Source organism: Peromyscus eremicus, chromosome 1 (genome assembly GCF_949786415.1).
Source record: "Peromyscus eremicus chromosome 1, PerEre_H2_v1, whole genome shotgun sequence".
NCBI classification, from domain to species: Eukaryota; Metazoa; Chordata; class Mammalia; order Rodentia; family Cricetidae; genus Peromyscus; species Peromyscus eremicus.
This window is the reverse complement of record NC_081416.1, coordinates 102,573,074-102,589,449: the sequence shown is the minus strand read 5'-3', so window position 1 is coordinate 102,589,449 and position 16,376 is coordinate 102,573,074. Positions and strand designations below refer to the sequence as shown.

Below are 16,376 nucleotides of genomic sequence, written 5' to 3'. Positions count from 1 at the left end.
GACGTCACATGGCAGCCAGGTGATCCTCGGCCTTTGGCGTCAAGCGCTGATGACGTCATCCCAGCGCTGGGCCTCTCCCCCCGGCCGTGTTGGCCCGGTTCACGTGGGTCTGTACGGCGCTCCCGCCCCCTCCCACCTGCGGGGGGCGGAGGCCCGACGGAGGGGGCGGGGCCGAGCCGAAGGAGGCGGGGCCTGGGCGGGGCTGCAGGGCGCGGCGGCAGCCAGCCGGGCTGCATACAATAGCAAGGCTGCGGCTGGGGCCGAAGGTACGGCCGCACGGTGGGCGCCCCTCACCGCTCGCCCACACCCTCCCGTCCCACTTCACCCTCAGGCTGCACGGGGTCCCCTCCGCGATCACCGGCCCTTCGCAGTCGCGTCTGCCCCCCTCAGAGCCCGCGCTCGCCACAGTCTCCTCCGAGAACGCTCCCCTCAGCGAGCGCACCCCGCCCCCTCGCAGTCCCGGCGCGCCTCCTGCTCCCCGCGGCCCGCAGCGGCCCGCCCTCCGGACCCCGGGCCTGAGGGAACCCGGCGGGAGCGGTGTGAGGAGAACGCGGGGCGGCCGCCCGCGCACACTCCCGCGCTCTCTCCGGGCTCGGCCGCCGCCAGGAGGAGGAGGAGGAGGAGGAGCGGAGCGAGCGCAGAAGGTGAGAGCGGGCCCCCCGCCCGGTGCTCCCCGCATCGCGGCGTCCGGCCGAGGGCGCGGGGCTGGGGAAGCCGCGGGGGCAGGGGCGCCAGGTGAGCAGAGGCGGGCTCCGCCCCGCGAGGCCGACCGACCGCTCCCTCCGGGCCAACAAAGGCCCCTTGTGCCAGCTCCAGTGCGACCGCGGGTTCCCGCAGTCGGGACACTGGGGGACCCCGCGGGCGGGCACTGGCGGGGGAGGGCCCACAGGTCCGGGTGCCGGACTGACTCCCTCCGGAACTTCGGGGTCCTGGGACGCTGAAACTGGCCCGCGACGCAGACGTTTAGTAAAGCAGTGCCGTCTTAGTCTCCGTGATCGGTCCCGGTTTGGGAATCACTTTTCGGGTTCATCGTCTTGAAAAATAAAGGCTGGTAGTAAATGACTTGTGCCGCCCCTCCCCCACCCCAGGAGTACCCCGTAACTTGGGAAGTTCCGCACAGACTTGGAAAGGAGAATGAGAATCATAGTTTTTTTTTTTTTTTCCATTTCAAAAAGCAGAATTATTCCAACCATCACTATCTTGGGATCTTTTAACGGTAAACAATACTGTGAGTGTTTTGGAAGAATACTCGACAATTATTGGGTGACTTTAAAAAAAAAGATCTTGTAACCTAGGTTCCTTATGTTAAACCCCTTGGATAATTATCTTACGCTTTACAATGTTTCTAGAAAAGGTTAATAATCAAATTACTACTTTTAAGAATTGTTCTTGCGAAGAACTTTTGTCCCTATGTTTAAGGGTCGCTCAACCCTGTCAGGAGGAAAACAGCAGTACAGAGATCCCTCATTAGGTATCACCTCCTCCTGTGTGACCTTGAACAGATCTCTTCCAGCCTTAAAGTTCCTAGAGTTTGCTATTAGTTTTCAGAAATAAGAAGCTAGCTAGCAGTCATCTACTCAGCTTTCAAGATTCCACTGAAGAGTACTCCCCACTGTGAAGCCTTTGCTGGCATCCATTCTGCCTCCTTCCCGGTAGAACAGACTTCTTCCCGTTGGGGCTCCTAGAGGTCCACAGAGATTTCTTCTGTCTGTACTTGTAACACATTCTATTTGGAAATTCTAAATCAGGTACACTCGAACACAACCCACCTCAACTAGACACTACTTCTCAAAAAGTTTTGGCAATTCAGACCCTGCAACATTCCCTGAAGCTTATTCACACTCTTACCTACTACATGAATGCATGGCTTGACCTGATCAATTTATTTATTTATTCATCTGTTTATCTAACATTACTACAAGAATCTGGAGTGCTACAATGTTTCAAGTTGCCTGCTAAGGTCTGTGGATTTCAAGTGCATCAATACCGGCAGTCTTTGCTCACCAGACCAAGAGCTCAAAAGTTTAGTGGATGAGGTAGACAGGTAAACAATGAAAGCCCTCTGGGGGACTCCAGTTGTGCAGTAATTGAGGTTGCTGGACCTGTCTTACAAGTCTTGTCCTGGCCAAAGCAAGTCCTTAGGGAAAGTGACTGGCCCCTTATCTATGCGTGCACTTGATATAAAGCTCATCCAGTTCAATATATATTTTCTGAGAACCTGTTTTGAGGCCTTGTCCTAGGTTTGCAGGAAGCTGTGCACCTTGAGGGGTCTTTGTAAAACAAAACTGGTCGTATCAGTGCTTCCTACTCCCCACCCGTCTCTTTTCACAGTTGAAGGATCAGACTTTTTAGGATGAAATAAGAAACTCCTGGAGTCCAGACCATTACCTGCTTTTGCAGCCTTAAACCTTGTATCGTGTCCCAGCCCCTTTTTCTAATTTCTTTTCTGTGTGCTGCTTTGCCTGGAGTGCCCCTTTCTACCCCTTACTTGCCTGTAGAAGAGTTCTTGGTTGAATCTCTGAGAAATAGTCCCTCTTCTCTCCTTTTCCTCTTTTGGAATAAGCTGCTCCTCTATAGTCCTCTTGGTAATCAGTTGCAGTTGGAGTCTGCACCTTTTCCCTTTAGCTTCTTCTTTCTCTTTTGCTGTCCTTCTTTCCTCCCCCCTTCCCCTCATCTCTTTCTGTGGCACTAGGGATCAAGTGTTCTACTGCTCAGCTACCTACCCAACCCCTCTCACACTGAACATTTTAAAATTTTGAGACAGGACTGGCCTTAGACTCATTCTGTAGCTCAGGCAATGACTTGTGATTCTCCTTTCTTAGTTTCCTAACTGGGAGACCACTAGGTTCAGCTGCTTGGGAATCTTTTTTTTTTTTTTTTTCTTTTTCAAGACAGGGTTTCTCTGTGTGTAGCTCTGACTGTCCTGGAACTCGATCTGTAGACCAGGCTGGCCTCAAACTCACCAAGGGTCTGCCTGCCTCTGCCTTCCAAGTGCTGGGATTAAAGGCATGTGCCACCACCACCCTTTGAGTGAATCTTTTTTAAAAAATCTATCTGTTTATTTATTTATTGTGTAATGAGTGCATGCATGCAGAGGTATGGCTTGAATGAAGATCAGAGGGCAACTTTTGGGAATTGGTTCTCTTCTTCCTGGGGATCAAATTCAATTTATCAGGCTTGGAGGCGTGCACCCTTTCTTGATGAACTGTCTTGTCAGCCATATATATATATATTTAATTTTTTCTTAAAGATTTATTTATTTATTATGTACATAGTATTCTGTCTGCAGGCCAGAAGAGAGCACCAGATCTCATTACAGATGGTTGTCAGCCACCATGTGGTTGCTGGGAATTGAACTCAGGCCCTCTGGAAGAGCAGTCAGTGCTCTTAACCTCTGAGCTGTCTCTATAGCCCCAGCCCTATATATTTTGAAATTTTATTTATTGTTATTTTGTGGAGGTCAGAGGACAGCTTTAAGGAGTTGATTCAGTCTCTCTTTTCACAGTGGGTTTCAGGGGCAAAACTTAAGGTCATCAGGCATACTCATTAAAGCAGTGACTTTTTTTTTTTTTAACCTGTTGACCCATCTCCTTGGCTCTACATTTTATTTTGAGACAGGACCAAGGCAGGACCTACCTAAGTTGCTCAGGTTGGCCTTTGAACTTCATGTATAGCTTAGGCATTCCTTGAACTTGGAATCCTGCTTCTAATTTCTGAGTAGCTGGGTTTAGAGGCCTGTCTACTAGGCCTGTCTCTGTCTGTGAATTATTTGAGGTCAGGATATATTTAGATTTAGTGTCTAGAAATATTCCTGGTACTTTGAATATGTGTTTGAGTGAGTAACTATGTGAATGAATAAAAGAAACAAGTCCTGTAAGGCTCATGAGCTAGGTTACCTCATCTTTTGGATGGAACAATTAGTTGTCAAGAGTATGGTCCCTGGACCAGCAGTGTCAGCATAATCTGAGAATTTGTCAGTATATTAGTGAGTCTCATCCCAAACCTACAAAATAAAAAAATCAGGGTTGGAGCCCAGAAATATCTGCTTTATTAGGCCTTCCACATGACCCTGATGCTTAGTAAGGTGGGGAAATCACTACAGAGATCTATTTTTTGGTAAAACCAGCACGATGTCCTCCATTTTTCCCTCCTTCCCTCCCCCTCTCCCTCTTTTTCTTCCTTATAGTATTTAGACCCTGACATTCCCTTCTGTTTATACCCCCTGCCTCCAATCTATCTCTTGCCACTAGAATGAAAGCTTCTTGAGGGCTGGAAGTTTTTCTGTTCAAGTTCATTGCTTTAGCTCAGTGCCTAGAAGAGTGACTAACCACAGCTAGCACAGACGCTCAAATATTTGTTGGATGAACAATATGATTTAGTCCTGCTGTTTACTGCCAGCTGCTACATTGGGGTTTGGTTGAAGAATAGTTTGAGTGAAGAGTAATCACATTCCAGTTTGCAAATCCAGAAGAATTTGGGGTATTCGTTTTAGCTTTGGCCACCCTAGTTACCTTCCTCCCCTCCCTGTGTTTTGTTATTTTTAATTTTTAGTATTACATGAAACGGGTCTGGCTATGTAGCCCAGACTGGCTGTAAACTTGTGCCAGCCTTCCTGTCTCAGCTTCTTGAGTGCTGAGCTTACAGGCATATGCCTGACTTTGCTGCCTTTCTACAATAGGAAAAACCTACAGGGTTTTCCCACTTAGAATATTGTTTTAGCCATGACCTGAAAACTTTTGAAATATTCTACGCCAGGATTCTTTCTTGAGACTTTGCAACTTGGTTTTGTAAGTCTAACATGAGCTCTCAAACTTTTGAGTCTGAACTTGAACTGTCTCAAGTGGTTTTTGTCTTTTTCTAGTGATGTTTAAAACTGTATAAAGGCTTATTTGATTCCACACAACAATTTCTCTTCCTTATGAACCTCTAGAAGTGTTTTGTTTCACTTTCTTTTTTTGTGTGTATGTATGTATTAGTTTCTTGTGTGTTAGTAGGTAGGTGTGTGCATTTGTGGAGCCATAAGTCTGCTGAATGTCTTCTTCAATTGCCTCTCTACTGTATTCTTTGAGACTTGGGTCTCTCACTGACTTGAAGCTTAAGAATTCAGTTAGATCGGCTGGCCAGCAAACCCTGGACATCCTTTTGACTGACTCCCCAGTTCTGGGATTATAGGTATCCCACTGCTCCCAGTTTGTTACAGAGGTGCTGGGAATCGGAGTTCAAGTCCTCTTGCTTGTATGGAAAGCACTTTACTGAGTTATCTCATGAGCCCAGTGTTCTTGTCACTGTCTTCTTAGCCTAACACAGGATACCCAGTTTTCCCCTTTCCTAACACCCTTTGGGAAGAGTGGCTTCATTGATTCATCCTTTACCTTATAAACAGTAATTGGGTTCAACTCTGCCATTTTCTGGGGTAGATATTCAGCAGTATATAGGGTATAGCCCAAGCCCTTAGGGCAGTATTGAAATGAGTGGATAAATAGAGAGATTTGATGGTAAAGGTGAAAGAAAGCTGCTTTGTGCCCCCCTCAATTTACAGATAGGTTATTAAGCAAGTATCATTTTAATAAACATACTTCAGAAATCATTTTGAAGCTGGGAGTGGTGGCCAGTATTTTTAAATTATAGCAAGTGGGAAATGTTTTTTTTTTTTTTTTTTTCCCCCAACCCTCAGAATAACCATGTATGATAATTGCTGGTATCTCAGAGATAAAGAAGCAGAGGGCTTATAGTGGTAAAGGAAACAAACTCGTTCAAAGATTTGCTGCATGTAAATGACAAGCCTCAATTCCAGTCCACATCCACCTGACCCCAGCAGCCATGGGCTACTTTCAGTTTCCAGGCTGCTTGCATTTTTATGCGTCGGGGTATAGGAATACTTTACAAATATATTGCTGTTAGAGTTAAAACAAAAATCTCTTCATTTAGCCTGCCTTTTTTTTGTGCATTAGGAAGAGTGATAAAGACAGATTTACAATCATGTACAGTTCATCATTCATGTGGGAAAAAGGTTTTTCCTGGGTGCCATTTTCTTCAGTTTTCACAGTAGCCCTGTATTCCCATTTTATGAGTTAGGAGACCGAGGGTCATAGAAATGTTGATTTGCTTAAAAAGCACATCATCAGCAAATACCTGACTATTGATGTGAAGCACATTTTGAAATGCTAGGTATGGTACCTCACTTTTGCCACCGTCGTATTGACTTTTGAACTCTATCCATCTAGACTCTGGGACACTAGGAACATCCTTTTAGGTTGCTTCCTAGTTTTGGTTTCTTACCCTTAAGAAAATCCTAACCAAAGAACACAGTTTGAGCTAGAGAAAAAAAATTGCTGAAAATTTTATGATAGCATAAATTTTATGAAATAGAAAAAAATTTATGTTAGCAGCTTGAATATAGCATTTCTTCTCCTGTCTCATATATTTATTAATGTTATGCACTGCCCTTGTCTTAAGCCTTTTTTCAGAAATAACTTTCTCTTCTTTCTTAGAACCCCTCTTTTTTTTTTTAAATAATTTTTCATGTTTCTGTTTTTGATGCCATGCATGTTTTATGACCCTCTAGGTTATCCTTTGTGGGCTGGCACTCAGTTGGTAGAGTGCTTGCCCAGCACATATGAAAACCTGGGTTTGATCCCCAGCACCACACAGAGCCAGGTATGATGCTGTATGCCTGTAATTTACAGCACTTCAGAGTGGGAGAGGATCAGAAGTTCAGGGTCATCTTTGGCTACATAATGAGTTTGAGGTCAGCCTGGTGACAAGAGACCCTGTCACAGCCAACCAACCAGATTATTTCTAGTCAAGGATCTTGAAGTAATAAGTCTAGGAAGAACTAGAGGTTTTTTAATTCCTCATTACTATGATTTATTATTTTTAAAAGGCAAATCAGTGTTTTTAAATAGTTTTTTTCTTTGTTTTAAATATTTATTTTTAGTGTGGTGGTGGTGGTGGTGGTGGTAGAGGTGGTGCACGCTTTTAAACCAAGTACTCGGGAGGCAGAGCCAGGCAGATCTCTGTGAGTTCGAGGCCAGCCTGGTCTACAGAACGAGTTCCAGGACAGGGACCAAAACTACACAGAGAAACCCTTCTTGAAAAACAAAAAGAAATTATTTTTATTTTACATTTATAAGTGTTTTGCCTGCCTGTGCACCATAGGTGTGCCTGGTGCCTGGAAAAGGCCGGAAGAGGGATTCTGATTGCCTAGCAGTAGAGTACAGCTTACTGTGAGTTCCTGTGGGGGTGCTAGGAACCGAACCCAGGTTAAGTTCTCTTAACCTCTGAGCAGTCTCTCCAGCCCCTCATTAATATGATTTTGTGTGGTATTGATTAATTCTCTAAAATTGATCCAAGTCTGAAGTTATAAAAGTGCATTATGTCTTGGCTCTTATTCATGGAGTCAGGGTTAAGTAATTTGCATATAGCCTTGGGAACCCATTCTTATTTATGGAGCGACTTTCATTCTTTCCGTTCTGCTACAGCTCTGTCAAGTTTCCCTTTCCCTTTCAAGCTGAGTAAGTTCCAAGAGGGGGTGACAAGAATGTTTGTTCTCTGTATAGAATCTGCCTTTTGAGTCTTTTGTTATGATAAATGATGATGCCAGTGTCTGTGTGCTTCCACCGTCTTCTGTCTGTACAGACTGGATCTTCAGACTCAGCTCTCCTTTTTCCTGCCCTGTTCCCACAAAGCTGAGGCTGTGTCTTCCTGATTTACACCTTTGTCTCCGTAGTTCTTTGTGTGTTACCACAACATCTGTTGCTTCATAGGAAGGAATTGGATATCAAAAGGAGAGCACCAAATCTGAAGTTACACAAAAGGCAACTTAGATACTTACTTAAATCTCTAGGTCTTCATTTAGAAAAGAGAAGAAACTCTTAGCTCACATAGTTGTTGTGAAAGTTAAATTAATGTTTGTGTAAATGAATTGCAAGATTTTGATCTGTAAGATATTAGGGTGATGTACTTAGAATTTATGTGAGGTAAAGGTTTTTAATTTTGATTATGTTTGAATTACTTCTCAAGATTAATTAAAACAGCAGTCTGTCTTAAGTTTACTTTAACTCTCTTGGTGTGTGTGTGTGTGTGTGTGTGTGTGTGTGTGTGTGTATGTTTTAAAGATGGGGGTCTAATGTGGCCCATGGTGGCCTCTAGCTGTGTAGCAGAGATGGCTTTGAATTTCTGATCCTTATGCCTCTACCCAGTAATTGTGTTAATATATCTTAGTTAACTCTATTTTAAATGTTTATAGATGATTTTAATATGCAAACCTGGTCACAATAACAGTATATTATTATCTGCTGTAAATATCTTAAGTACTTGTTACATAAAAATGAGTGATTTATTGCTATTTGAAGTTCACTCATTTGCTAATCACATTCTGTAATAGGCATTGTCTAGGGGAAAACAGACCAGTATATGGACAGTTACGTTCCCTTGAGACAAAAATGACACATTAAGATATGTGCAGGTGCTATGTGACATGAGAAGGGCATCTGCTCCACTTGAAATGGGGAGGCTTGGCAAGCTGTGTTAAAGGAGTGATACTGTAGATGAGGTCTCAACTGCGGGCAGAGGTTAGGAGTACAGAAGTTGTGGAAAGGGAGAAAGAGAGACAAGAGTTAGGAGGGTCAGAAAACTAAAAAGCTTTTTTTGGGAGTCCTGAGTAGTTTAGTATGTGTGGAAGATAGAGCCGTAGATGGGGAATGGTGAGGGCAGCGAGAGAGACAGGACCCAGATGATGAAATGCCTTTGGTGTGATACACAAAGGTACGTTCACTCTATGACTTCACTGTGTTCTTTGACAGTTCTCTGGATTAGTTAGGACAGGTGCTGTTTCATCCTTATTTTATAGAAGAGAAAACAGGGAGGTTAATTGAGTTGCCTATGGCTACATATGGCATAGCTAAAATTTGAAGCTCGAGGATCAGGAAAGCAGCATGAGTATGTGCAGTTTGTAAGCTACAAAGGGCTTGGCTGGTATTGGCTCTTATTTGGGACTTTGTGGTTGGAGCTTTTATTTTTCCATAAAAATATTAAATGATTTTGTACTTATATTTTACTTTATTTTGAGACAGGGTTTCATGTATTCACAATCTTCTTGCTTTATCTCTCAAGTGCTGGGATTATTGGCATGGGCTATCACTCTCGGCTTAAAGTTCCTTTGTCTCATAGTCTGTGGACATTTCTTAGAATTCTCCTTAATCTCCAAGCTCTTCCCTCCCCCATTGGAGTTGCTAACCAGGATCCAATAAGCTAAAATATTGTCAGCTAATTACTCTTCCAATTTTAGTATCTTTACCTAAGTCCCCTTTGTTTTCATTTTATGAATATTTATTTTATTTATTTGTTAAATTTATTTGCCTTTTTTTTGAGCATTTGGGAAGCAAAGACAAATGGGTATCTGTGAATTTAAGGCCAGCTTGGTATACAAGTTCCAGACCAGCTAGGGCTACACAGAGAGATCCTGTGTTTAAAAAAAGAGAGAAAACAAAACAAACTGGAAAAAAAAATTCAGATTGGGGCGTAGGTGTTGAGGTATTTGGTATAATTGGACAAATTCTTGATTCTTCCTGTCACTTGGAGAATTACTGTTTTGTTCTCTGTATTTTTTTCATTTAACGTCTCCCCTGGAATTTGATTAGCCCAGAATCTGAGGGATTTGTCTTGTGACCAGTAATTTTCTTTAGTCCAAGTAATTGGGCCCAGGGTTTCAATTGCTTGCTCTACCACTGAGCTATACTCCCAGCTCCTCAGAACAGACTTTGCTTGAATAACTGAAGATGTTACCTATTAGGTGGTTACATAAAAGTCAATAAAAAGCCAGGTAGACACAGTGGAAAAATCTACAATGATATACTTTTGAAAGTCGAGGTTTCTTTAGCAGTGTAGAGATTTTACTCACACATACGGACTTGTAAAGGCATACATATGTGTATGTTCATGTATACATATGTTCATGAGCTCCTGTTGTATGACACAAAACTTTTCCTGGGGAGACATAACATGTTTCCTCACCTTAGATAGGGATTCCACAGAGAACAAAGTACATTACCACTAAAGTCCAACTTGATTATCCAGTGAATTTTATTGGTGTTCCTGTAAGGTAAAGGGCCAAGGAAAGAACACCCTGCCCCTGACTTCACCCCAAGCACCTGGGCCAAGGAAAGAACACTCTCCCCGTGACTTGACCCCAAACCTAAGACCTAGGCCAAAGGAAAAACACCTTGCCCCTGGCTTGACCCAGAGCTTCCTGTTGTTCAGTACTTTCCTATTAAGCTCACTGTACATGTTCCAAAAACCCTATAAAAGCCTTTCCCTCCATCCAGCCCTCAGTTGTCTCTGTTCCCAGTCAGAGGCAGCAGCCATTCTGGGTTTCTCTCTAATGAATTGCTTGTGTGAGGTTTGTTTCTTGTGGTGTGACTGTGGTATTCTTTGGCTCCTGACTGCTAAGATGCTGTTGTGTTAGGAAAACCCTTATAGTTACTTACAGCAGTGTGGGAGAGAGTTGACTTACAGGAGCAGAAATGACTCAAAGACCCCAGGCCCCCATCACCAAGGCCCACCCAGCATGGGTGACAGCTCACAAAAGCTGGGAAATCTGGAGCACACTGCACAGTCTGCAGGCAGCTCAACAGGTTGGAGAGTGTCATTTCCAAGAGACTCTGGTCTGAACCTCTTCCCAGCAGCTTGGCTGGTTTCTGCTTCTTCCAGGCAGCTGGTCTGATCTCAGAGTCTTCTTTACAGCTCAGATTCCTTTTGCTGCTCAGCTTCCTTTTGTCTGAGGGGTCTCTCAGCTTTTATTGCATACTCTGGCAGGGAGGGATCTAATGAATCTGCTTAGTTTCAGGGACTTCCTGAATCCATTTTGAGTAGTTTACCTTCTGGTTTAAGGAGCTTCTTGCAGGATGGAGTGTTTCAATCTTAGAGGAAACGGTTACATACAGCTCCTGTATATCTAACCTATTACTTAAATTCTATGTTATTTCACTGTATTTGCCTATTGCATGCCTGTCCATCTCCCAAACTATTCATATCTATATTATTTTGAAGCATTTCAAAATAAGTTATAAACATTAGTATTTTACCATTAGACATTTTTAGGATTCATGTTGTTTGTTTTCACAGAACATACTCATATGCTATTCGGTGGTTTTATTTGATTAATGGCTGTCTGCTCTGCTGGAACCTAAGCTCCAAGGACTCAGTCTTTTTTTTTTTCCTTGAGACAGGGTTTCTCTGTGTAGCTTTGTGCCTTCCCTGGAACTCACTCTGTAGACCAGGCTGGCCTCGAACTCACAGAGATCCGCCTGCCTCTGCCTCCCAAGTGCTGGGATTAAAGGTGTGCGCCACCACCGCCCGGTTCCTGGGACTCAGTCTCTTTAAAGCATGACTACTTAAAAGAGAATGAGGTAGGTTTTTTTGTTGTTGTTGTTTATCTGTTTTTTTGAGACAGGGTCTTGTGTAGCTTAAGCTGCCTTGAACTGTCTGTGTAGCCAAAGATGACCTTGAACTCCTTGATCCTTCTGTCTTTACCTCTCAAGTGCTGAATTACAGCAGGCACTTGACATTTCCTGAAAATGAAAGTAGGGTTCCTTTTCTGTTAACTGTTGTGCTGGAGCCTGGTGTAGAGTTGGTGTTTAATACCATGTTGTGATTGAGTAAATGAAAGTGGAGGCGGCATACACTGGAGCCCACGTGACTTCTTGAGTAAGAACATGAGTTTAATTTTTCTCCAGCTCAACAAACATCAAAGAATTCTTGTGTATTTCTCCTTTGGAGCTCCTCCCGCGCTTGGGAGTTCTTTCTTACTTCTCCTTAATCTGTGTTCACACTGCTTTAAAAAAAATATTTTAATATTTGTCTAAAATATGATAGAGGTTGCTAAATAGATGACTGTTTGGTACAAATACCTCTGACATGAGTAAAAGTTGAAGATTTTCCTGATGACATCTAGGAGTAAAAACATTTCAAGGCCACCTCCAGCTATTTTGCCATTCTGGATAGTTCTTTACTTCATTTGAGTTGAGGAGTTAACATACTATTGAGGCCTTTGTACTTGTCAGCATGATGACCTTCTAGGTGGCAGTTTGTTTTGTTTTGTTTGGTTGCACATGTGCTAGATATGAACCTTACAGCTGCATTTGCGGTTATATTCTGAGGGCCAGGACTTTTATCCCAAGGCAGGACTTCAAAATTGGAAGTTCTTTTATATTAGTTTTGGGGTGTTTGTTTCTTTAAAGTACTTTACTCTCCCCACCCCCTTTTTGCCAAGGTATCTGTGTGTTTCCATTTGGCTTTACAACTTTACAATCTAGATTCTCCTGCCTTAGCTTCCAGAATGCTGGGATTATAGCCAGGTACTACCACACCTGGCTTAATGTTATTAACTTTCTTCTGTTAAAAGTAACAGATGGGCCGGGCGGTGGTGGCGCACGCCTTTAATCCCAGCACTCGGGAGGCAGAGCCAGGCGGATCTCTGTGAGTTCCAGGCCAGCCTGGGCTACCAAGAGAGTTCCAGGAAAAGGCGCAAAGCTACACAGAGAAACCCTGTCTCGAAAAACCAAAAAAAAAAAAAAAAAAAGTAACAGATGGCTCAGCAGTTAAGAGCATTGACTGCTCTTGCAGAGGACCAGGATTCAATTCCTAGCACCCTAGCACAACTGCCTGTAATTCAAGTTTCAGTGGATCCAACTCCCTCATACAGATACACATGCAGGCCAAACACCAATGTACATACAAAACAAAAGAAAACAAACAAACAAACAAACAAACAAAAAAAGAAAACGAAAAGATCCGGGGCTGGGGCTCTGGCATAAGTAGAATGCCAAGTTCAGTCCCCAGCACTACAAAAAAACCAAACCAAACCAAAAAAAAAAATCCTAAATCCTGTTTTAGCAGCACTATAAAAAAAAAACCCAGAGCCGGGCGGTGGTGGCGCACGCCTTTAATCCCAGCACTCGGGAGGCAGAGCCAGGAGGATCTCTGTGAGTTCGAGGCCAGCCTGGGCTACCAAGTGAGTTCCAGGAAAGGCACAAAGCTACACAGAGAAACCCTGTCTCGAAAAACCAAAAAAAAAACAAAACAAAAAACAAAAAACCCAGAGTTCTATTTTCCAAACTATGTCTTATTACTACTAGAAATTTAAATAGTTTGAATAAAAACCTAGAGAAGGAGATGTGTGTGGCAATGGATGCCATTAATCCCAGCAATGGAGAGCAGAGGCCAGCCTGTTTTACATAGTGAGACCCTGTCTCGACCTCCCTCCCCCACAAAAATCCAGATAATGTTTGCATGATGTTTTTATCTTCTTGATGTATCATAATTTCTAAGTTTCCCTTTGTGTTAGTTCCTTTTCTGTTGCTGTGATGAAACACTATGAATAAGGACAAGGCAAATTATAGAAGAAAGTTTATTTGGGCTTATGGTTCCAGAGGGTTAGAGTCCACGATGGTGTAGTGGAGGCCCCAGGCATGCAAGCAGGAGCAAGAAGCTGAGAACTCCTTTTTAGAACTGCAAACTTGAAGCAAATGAGCAAACTAGAAGTCACAAGAGTCTTTGAACTCTCAAAGCCTGCTTCAGTGACACACTTCCTCCAAGAAGGCCATACCTCTTTAAGAGTCACCAAACACCACCAAGTGGGGACCAAGCATTCAAATGGGGGACATTTTTCATTCACATCATCATACCTCTCAACCTCTTTCACCACCCTTTCAGTTTATTTGTTGAAGAAACCACATTATTCTGTAGGTTATTCACTTCAGATTTTGTATCCTATTGTTAAAACAACTTCTTTGGTCCTATATATGTATTTATTTTTAAAACTATTTTAATTTAATTTTATGTATGTAGTTTGCTTGCATGTATATCTGTGTACCACCTGTGTGTCTAGTACCAGAGGAGGCCAGAAGAAGGCATCAGGTCTCCTGGGACTGGAGTTACACATGATTATGAGCCTCCGTGTGGGGCCTGGGAATTAAAGCTGGGTCCTCTGGAAGAGTAGCCAATGCTCTTAACTGTTGAGCCATCGCTCTGGCACCCCCTCTGTATACAAATGCATAGCTGGGTTTAGAAGTCCAACTCTGCTCTCTCCTCCTTTCCCTCTTTCCTCTTCTACCCTCTTCCCCCCCTCTTCTCTAACCAGGACCTCACACGTGTTAGACAAGAGCTGTAGCACTGAGTCACATCCCCAGAAACTTGGTCAGATTCAAGTTCATGTTCTTTGTTTTGAACTAGTGCCACATCATTGTTATTAGTGTGTTCCTTCATCAAGAGGCTCGTGATTCCTGGATGTCTCTCATTCTGAGATGCTAATAGCTGTAGAATTTCCTTTTTGTTCTTAGATTGCGGGACCCCTCAACCTTTGCCATTCTTGTTGAGTTCCTTTTTTTAAACAGTCTCCTGGGCTAGCCAAATGACTCAGTACTTAAAGATGCTTCCTGCCAAGCCTGAAGACACACACACATACATACATACAAAATAAGTAAATAAAATACATTTTTAAATAGACTTCCTTTCCTGAGTGTTATGGCATATATGCACTTAATAGTCCCAGCTACTTGAAAGAGGCAGGAGGATTGCTTGAGCCCAAAAGTTGGAGGCCTGTGTTAGTATTATTGTTAGATATATAGAATAATTCAATTGTTCTAAAAAAATCAGCATCCATGCATTCCTTTCTGCTCATCATTAGGTCTGTTCTCACTCCTTTTGTCAGTATGTGCTTTTTTAATGGCAATATATTAATAGTATATTAATATATATAATATCATCTAATAATATGGCAGATTCTAAAATGGAAATTGAAGAATTTTGTGAAGCTGAAATATAGTAATTCTGGAAGATGGCTTGAGCCACACACAGAAACCCTTGACAGGTGAGAATTAGATAAGGTTAGACCACTTTAAAGTTGAAGAGATTGTGTACAGTTAGTATGTTTAAGCTAAAAATTTAAATACAGCTTGAAGGAAGGTTAATGTGGGCAATAAGACAACAGGAATTCAGAAGACATCTATTTAAGTAACAAAAGATGAAAAGGAACCTGGGAGAAAATGGTGAAGATCTTAAATATTTTTACAAAATTGATCTTATCTACATATTTTGGAAATTAAATGTGAAATGACAGATGTTCTTTAAGATTTTTGTTAGTGGCAATTATAACTTAAATTTTAGTAATGGTGATGAAAAATTGATTTTGATTTATTTTGACAGATTATTAAAACCCCTTTCTTCCAATCAGTTTACTTTTCCTTTTTCTTTCTTTCTTTTTTTTTGTTTTCTTTTTTTTGGCAGGGGAGGGAGGTATACTAGAAATTCTGGTTAACTTTAAGTGATTTTGTTTTTTGGGTACTCGTTGTCCCTTGGATAACAAGAAGCCCTCTAGAGTTTGATGGTTCTGTTAGGTATAGTTCTCTGAGACTGGGATAGTCTTTATTGGTTATATTCCTGTGATGCCTGATAAGTGCATAGTGATCTAGGAAGAAGTGAGAAACAACTGAAGGGATTTGGTACTATATGGTCCAGGGCCTGTATGGCAGAAGTATGGTAGACTTTGGCTGTTAAATGTTGTTAGGTCCAAATGGAAAACCTCTTATTCTTCTTTTTGTTCCTGCCTAGTATGTGCTTTAATATTCAGAATCTGTTCTCTTGCTTTAGTAGCTCTTGGTCTCATTGTAATTCTTGCTGGAGATTGAGATGGAAATGAGAAAGGCTTTGGGCTGCGGCCTGGATAGCCACATTCATGAGAATTTAGCAATGCAAAGGGACCAAATGCCTTGACTGACCCAGCCGGTGCCAGGTCAGCCAATCATTGCTTTCCTGCTCTCCCTTTGTTCTCTATGCCGTTGGCCTTTTATCTGCTGCTGGAGGTTTGTGCTACAGCTGTTTCTCCCAATTAATGTAATGCTAATGTGCCCCTTAATGAAGCCATGGACACACATGGTCCCAGTCGGTGGGTAAGAGCTCCATAACCTTCAGAATATCTTTTCACTAACAGTTGGACTAGACACCTGAAAATATTTTCATATTGTTTTTGAAACCATAGAAACCATAAGCTGAACATGCTGTTTAGATCTGGGATCTTAACTCCTCATTTTATTTAAGAAGAAAGATAAGAAAACACAACAAAACAAGAAACCAAAAAGCGCTTCTGCCAAATTATTTTCATTATCTCATACTTTAACAAAGATGTCTGATTTAAATTTTATCCTCTCTGTATTGTATAGCAGTTAATCTTCTCCCCCTTACCTAACTCTTAAGGCTGTGATGCTGCCATTTCCTGCTATGTGTTATGGGAGTGCTAAACTCAGTAGTTTCAATTTCTTTACCCTTAAAATTGTACTGACCAAAGCTGCTTATAGGTTTGCATTAGGATTACATAATGT

At 42.4% G+C, this 16,376-nt stretch overlaps 1 protein-coding gene across 2 annotated transcripts in view; it reads left to right on the top strand.

The window, feature by feature from the left end:
* Positions 1-218: 218 nt before the first annotated feature.
* The window catches only part of Pak1 (p21 (RAC1) activated kinase 1), a 120,107-nt gene continuing 103,949 nt past the window's right edge, over positions 219-16,376 (top strand). For both annotated transcript variants that reach the window (XM_059270947.1, XM_059270939.1), the window contains exon 1: positions 219-644. The gene's annotated coding sequence lies outside the window, so the exon portion shown is untranslated. The remainder of the gene's footprint in view (positions 645-16,376) is intronic.